This window comes from Fragaria vesca, linkage group LG6 (assembly GCF_000184155.1).
Source record: "Fragaria vesca subsp. vesca linkage group LG6, FraVesHawaii_1.0, whole genome shotgun sequence".
Taxonomy (NCBI): Eukaryota; Viridiplantae; Streptophyta; class Magnoliopsida; order Rosales; family Rosaceae; genus Fragaria; species Fragaria vesca.
Genome location: NC_020496.1, coordinates 7613463 through 7619359, shown reverse-complemented (window position 1 = coordinate 7619359; position 5897 = coordinate 7613463). Strand labels below are relative to the sequence as shown.

Sequence of the window (5897 nt, the reverse complement as noted above, 5' to 3'; positions counted from 1 at the left end):
TCTAGCTTATATAACTTCCTGTAGCAGCATCCAATGTCCGAGATTCCAATTGCAGATGAAAAATGGCGTTGCTAGCTATTCGTTCGTATGTGGTAGATTCCTAACTCCAAATGAATCAAAAATGGCAGCCATGCAAAGTTAGAAGAAAAACATAGTTTATACAGAAAAGCTGAGAAAATGACCTTTACTGTTTCAAACTAGATTTTAGGGTGAGTTCCGATACCGGAATGTAAAAGTGACTCAAAGCAAAGTTAAAGCTAACTCAACAAGCTTTTCAGGCATATATGGATTTCCTCCACAACATGGATGAAAGTATCCCCTATTTTGACCTTTTCCCGGCTGTATTGCATAAATTCTGGTTTATGGCAGTGACCTTCCTGTCTTCAAAATCGAACTGAGAATGACCCGGGTCTCCAAATCCATTTCTGTAAAATCCTAAAGAAAATAGACTGAGAGACCTTTCTTTTGATATAAGGCAGACCTTCCCAGGTTCTAGGAGCTGCAAATCAGATGGGATGGGATGGGATGTAAAATCCACACCCCACCCTTTTTCCTTTTTGGTTAACACATTCATAAAAGACAAAGTTTAAGTCACTAAAGACAAATTTAAGTTACCCCAAAAAAATATATATATGTGTGGATTTCAATTTGGGTATGGATTTCATGTTCCTTTTTTGGTTAACACGTTCACAAAAAGACAAAGTTTAAGTCACTAAAAGACAAAATTTAAGTTACCCAAAAAATAATATATATATGTGTGGATTTCAATTTGGGGTATGGATTTCACAACCCTATTCGATTTGTATTATTCAATTTTGTTCCCGAAAAAAATATATTAGAGAACATATTACTTGGCAAGCAGAGTAGTAGACATACATGTTTATTTGTAAGGAAAATAGAATTGTTCATTCCAAGGCAAAAGCCATACAATCAAATTAGAAATGCTAGGTTAAATAATAGATACACTCAAAAACTCCACTACAAACTCAAAGAGTCATTATTCAATCCAAAACAGAAAACCTATTATACATTATAGGTCATTACTCGATACAAGGCAGAAAACCTGCCATAATACATATTGCTTATTTCATCCCAAAATAAAGTGCTTTATTCAAACCAAATCGTTTCACCAACAACACATAGTGGCCATCAGGCCATCTGTGAAACTATATTAGAGAACATATATATATAGATTTCTCGACAGACGAGACTGATTTCACGGCATAGAGGATTAACAAGTACCAGCTTATAGGCTTAAACAGGCACCGGTTTGATGAGGAGAGAAACTATAAAACCCTTGAGTCCAGCTTCAGCGTTGGTATAGAGATCTTCATTCTTGTAAAGAACTTCACCAGAACGTGCAAGATTCAAAATGATCTGCAGGAGGGGTTTGGGGATACTATTGCTGGAGTGGAGATCGAGCCACTCTTGGTTTATGTCTTTCCATGCAGCATCCTTTTGTTTGGTCAGCTCGATTTTCGCTTCCTCTTCTGTGACACCATATTGATTCATGTAGCATTCTACCGATGAGGCGCCCTGCTCTATGTCTTGCTCAAACTACATGGTATTACAGATACAGCAAAGTGATGGTTATATACTATGGCTTCGTGCACACATAGAATAACATGATACTGAACAAGGGAATAATACTGATCCAAATATGAACATATAAATTACCTTGTGGCCAGCCATGTCATTGAGGAGTCTGCCGGTTAGTGCTGTAGCCTTAACAATCTTAGGGTCATTCAACACCCAATCCATGGTGTCTTTTGTAACAAGACCTCCCATTCCAACAAAGGATGTGATTGCCATCGGATAGAAGGATGAGTTAAGTCCATTTGGAATATATTCATCCATTGTTGGTGTGTATTTTTCCTTCAACCATTTGGCTTCCTGGAAGTAACCTCGAAGTTGAATTTTGATCTGAGAGATTCAAACCACGTACTTAATTAGCAACGATATTACTATAAATATTTTGTAAATGAAACTAATAGTAGGCTTCATAAAGTGATAAAACTACTAATTAAACTATGATCCAATGCAGACTACAATACAAATCAAATAATTTCTGAGACTTACTGCTTCTTTGGCATAGTCAAGGCGATACAAGTTTCCTTCTTTCGCAAGCTTTTCTTCATATGCAGAGTAGCTGTCCAGCAGTCCTTTATAACAATCCTTCAAACACTGGGGTAATTGATCATCAATAGCAGAAATGTCCCACCTGATCAAAATGTATAAGTCAGTAACCTATTGATCTGAATAATTCAGTAACAACTAACTACTCGTTGCATGCGCCTTTGGAAATTTCTGGGTTAATATATTGACGGTATACGTACTACGTACATTATTGAATATATGAACATAGTATCTCAAATTTATACAAACCTCTCAATGGCATCTGTATAGAGCTCTAGTTCTTGATATGAGCCATAGACATCGTAAACATCATCTTGCACTGTAGTTAGAGCACCATATTTGCATACCATCGTCCTAGCGAAGTGATATTCAGGTTCAAATATGGTTGCTAAAGCCCAAAAGTAGGTCTCGACTATTCTGTCTCTTGCAAAAGGTAGCTTGTTTGCAAAGTCCAAGTCCTTCCACCACCTGAAAGTAAACACCGAAAAGAAGAAAAATAGTAGAAATTAAAGCATTATTAATTTTCCGTAATCTTAGATCAGTAATTAGCATATGTAGTAAGAAATGACAATGATATATATGTTAACCTCGTCATATCACTTAGTTCTTTCTGATGGACTTTCTGCATTAAGTTGAAATCCAACTTTGCAAGAGTTAGCAAAGTTTTGTTGTGTGAATCATAGTCCTCATAGACAGACATGTAGTGCCTTGCTTCAACCCTTGAAAAGCCCTTCCAAAGTGGCTGATACAAGGCATGAGTTACTTGTTTTGACAAGGGAGAACTCAATCGGGGTGCTGCAGACTCCAGATGGGTCGTGGTGAAGATCAGTGCCTCTTCAAGTATGTCTTCTCCATGAACCCTAAGATGAGTGGCTTCATACAAGCTTAGTAGTCCTACCACATCGCTCGTAAGATATTCCTTAAATGTCCCGTCACTTTCCTTGAACTTGTTGAACACATCTACATACATGACCAGCCAATTCATGCATTAGAGTTAGATGCTGATGAAGTTAGTCAACGTGCATAAGAAATTTAAGTTAGTTCATATATGGTGATTAGAAATATATATGATGAAAAAGAAAAAAGAAAACAGACTATTTACCGCATGAAACATTATAGCCTTGTTGTCGAAGCAATCGAAAATGGAGAGCAGTAGTGTAAAGGTCACCATCCTTTCCAAAATCTTTACTTCCATAAAAATGATCATGAGCGTGTTTCAAGATTGTATCAATCTCATTTTCGAAATGGTACGACAAGCCTAAACGCTGAATGTTATCCACCATGTCCAACATGTGCGAAGCAGGCTCGTTAACTACAACCATTAGCATTCTTTTCACTTCTTCTTTCAGTTCTTGGACATGTTGCTCGACTTTAACGTCTAGTTCCTACATAAGAGCAAATTGAAGAAACATATAACAATAAGTGACTGGGAATATAATTAGCATTGTCTACTTTACCTAAGAAACATATATATATATATATATATATATATATCACTTACCATAGAAGAATATGAGAGAAAATGATGCCCCAGATGCATGGGGCATAATTAGCAGGACGTGGCTTAACATCGAAAGCAGCATTTAGGGTTTGAGCTGGAGATGCTAAATCTTGATGGAGAGCCATTTGTTTCCAGAACCAAATGAAGCTAAGTACGTGATCGATATGATTGCTTTCAATCGAACTTCAGTTGGTATGAGTTGAAGTGATTTGGTGCTTGCATGAACTGGTTATATAGTGCAAGTAAGTGCCTCTTCCTTGCAAGGAGAACGTTGGGTGGCGGCCATAAATGAAGGCGGCCAGCCCCGCATGCTATGCAATAGTCGCAATAGTCTGCGTATATAAACACTTGTTTATAACCCTCTTTACAAACAAAGCACGTATTGGATAAGGGTCAAGGTGCTTTTTCTGCATGAATGGCTATGAACGTGAAGAACCCAGATTTCTTAGGGGTCAATGAAATCGGCTTCATCGAGGACAAGTGGGGGGGGAACTGGGGAAGCATATTTTAGATTGGAAATTTCCCAGTCATATCTCAAGGGGAGAATTCATCGAATGGAACCAGATGATCGAGTCCCCCACAAACTTCCAAGGGCCCAAGTTGGGGAAGCATATAATTGTTTATTGTACGTGCCCGTGGGATTTGTTTTCGCCCAAGGATTTGCTTCAAACATCTATACCAAATTTAGATAAGGCAGATATATTAAGGCATAAGCTATGACTTAGCCATCGAAAATATTAGGTGATGTGCGCGCAGGAATGTTTAATATCGACTGGCTCGGTCGATCGGATTGGCTAGGTTCTCGAGGAAAGCCCTTCAACTATAACGTTTACAAATGATAACATGATCAAATTATAAAGAATTAAAGATTAATTCCTTCTATACCAGCTGAGATCACAAGGCTCTTTCAGATGCATAAATTAGAACGACGAAACATTTTGCTGAAAGGAATCAAGGTTTTACTCAAAGGAAATGCAAAAATGAAAAGTAAAATACATGAGAGACATGCAGACTACATCGTGTATTTCTGATTGAGGTGAACAGTACAATAGAGGCCTTTATATAGACAGTAGGTTTTACAACCCAATGACTATTGTACCCTTGTAATGCTATACGGCTAACACCTTTTCTCAACCATATGCTATACTGCTAATAACAAGCATAATGGCTGGTACAAATAACAATCAAGAATAGCAGATTACATGATGTAGATCAAGTAAACAAAAACCCAATATCATCAAGCTGAGTGCATCTCTTAATTAAGGCGACTAAACTTTGTTGGTTGAAGGCAAACATTGAGGCAGCAATGAAGAAAGCAACAAGTGACAGAAGTGCAGCACACAATCCACAAGATAAAACTGAAAATTCTTAAAATCTATCTGTAACTTTGGCTTTGAAGTTGAACTTGCAAAATGAAAAGCTAAAGGCTGCATCTACTGTACAATGCATATTCCATACCATTCTGCTGCATATTCCACATTCAAACTTCTGCATATACTACCAGCAACCCAACAACATCGTATAGGCAGTCTAATCAGCCCCTCGTTTCAAGCTCTTTTAGCAACAATACGATAAAACCAGTAATCCTGCAATTTTCTTCATCACTAGAACAACACAACACCAAAGTCGATAACAGTTTTTCAAATAGACACCAATACTCATCAGACCACAAAATCAATCACTAATTCATCTTGTCAAGCCAAATCCACGGTGAGTTCTAGAATGTATGCAGTACATCGTATACTTCTGTTGTCTGGAATAGGTGTCAACCAGCGATTGGCCCGTGCAAGTAAATCTCCCCGTCAGGCTCCGTGATCCCTATTAGAGCGTGAGCTGCAATCTCCAATACTTTTTTCCATCCGCAATCCAACTAAATCAAGGTGGGTAACACCGATTACTGATTACTGAGGTACGCCCTCACCTCTCTCTCTCTCTCTCTCTCTCTCTCACATACACACCCAAATCCGTAAACCATCGATGAAATTCCTTCCGCCGGAAGCGCAACTCCAGCAAAGGCTGGGGTGAGTTCTGGATTTGTCCCATAGCAAAGGCTTCTTCGTACGTATTAAATTTTAGAGAGGGCTAAAGCTTGAGGTTCAGCTCCAGGAGATTGCAAAGCAACAAGAGGCGGATGAGTTTACAATCGAGTGATGGGAAGGGGACACCTTAGTCTAACAAAATGAGGCTTGCTTCTGAGATTGGTTGGAGAAATATACCTGTTGGATGAAAATGGACATCAATTGAAGCCATGGATTCAATT

The 5897-nt window shown here is 38.3% G+C and overlaps 1 pseudogene across 1 annotated transcript; it reads right to left on the bottom strand.

The window, feature by feature from the left end:
* Positions 1 to 849: 849 nt before the first annotated feature.
* Positions 850 to 3868, bottom strand: LOC101311104 (annotated as a pseudogene). The gene is made up of 7 exons (XR_184875.1): positions 3638 to 3868; positions 3239 to 3521; positions 2724 to 3096; positions 2386 to 2604; positions 2080 to 2221; positions 1678 to 1923; positions 850 to 1557 (listed from the first exon to the last, which is right to left on the bottom strand). The product of XR_184875.1 is annotated as a (-)-germacrene D synthase-like (transcript).
* Between the last annotated feature and the right edge of the window lie 2029 nt (positions 3869 to 5897).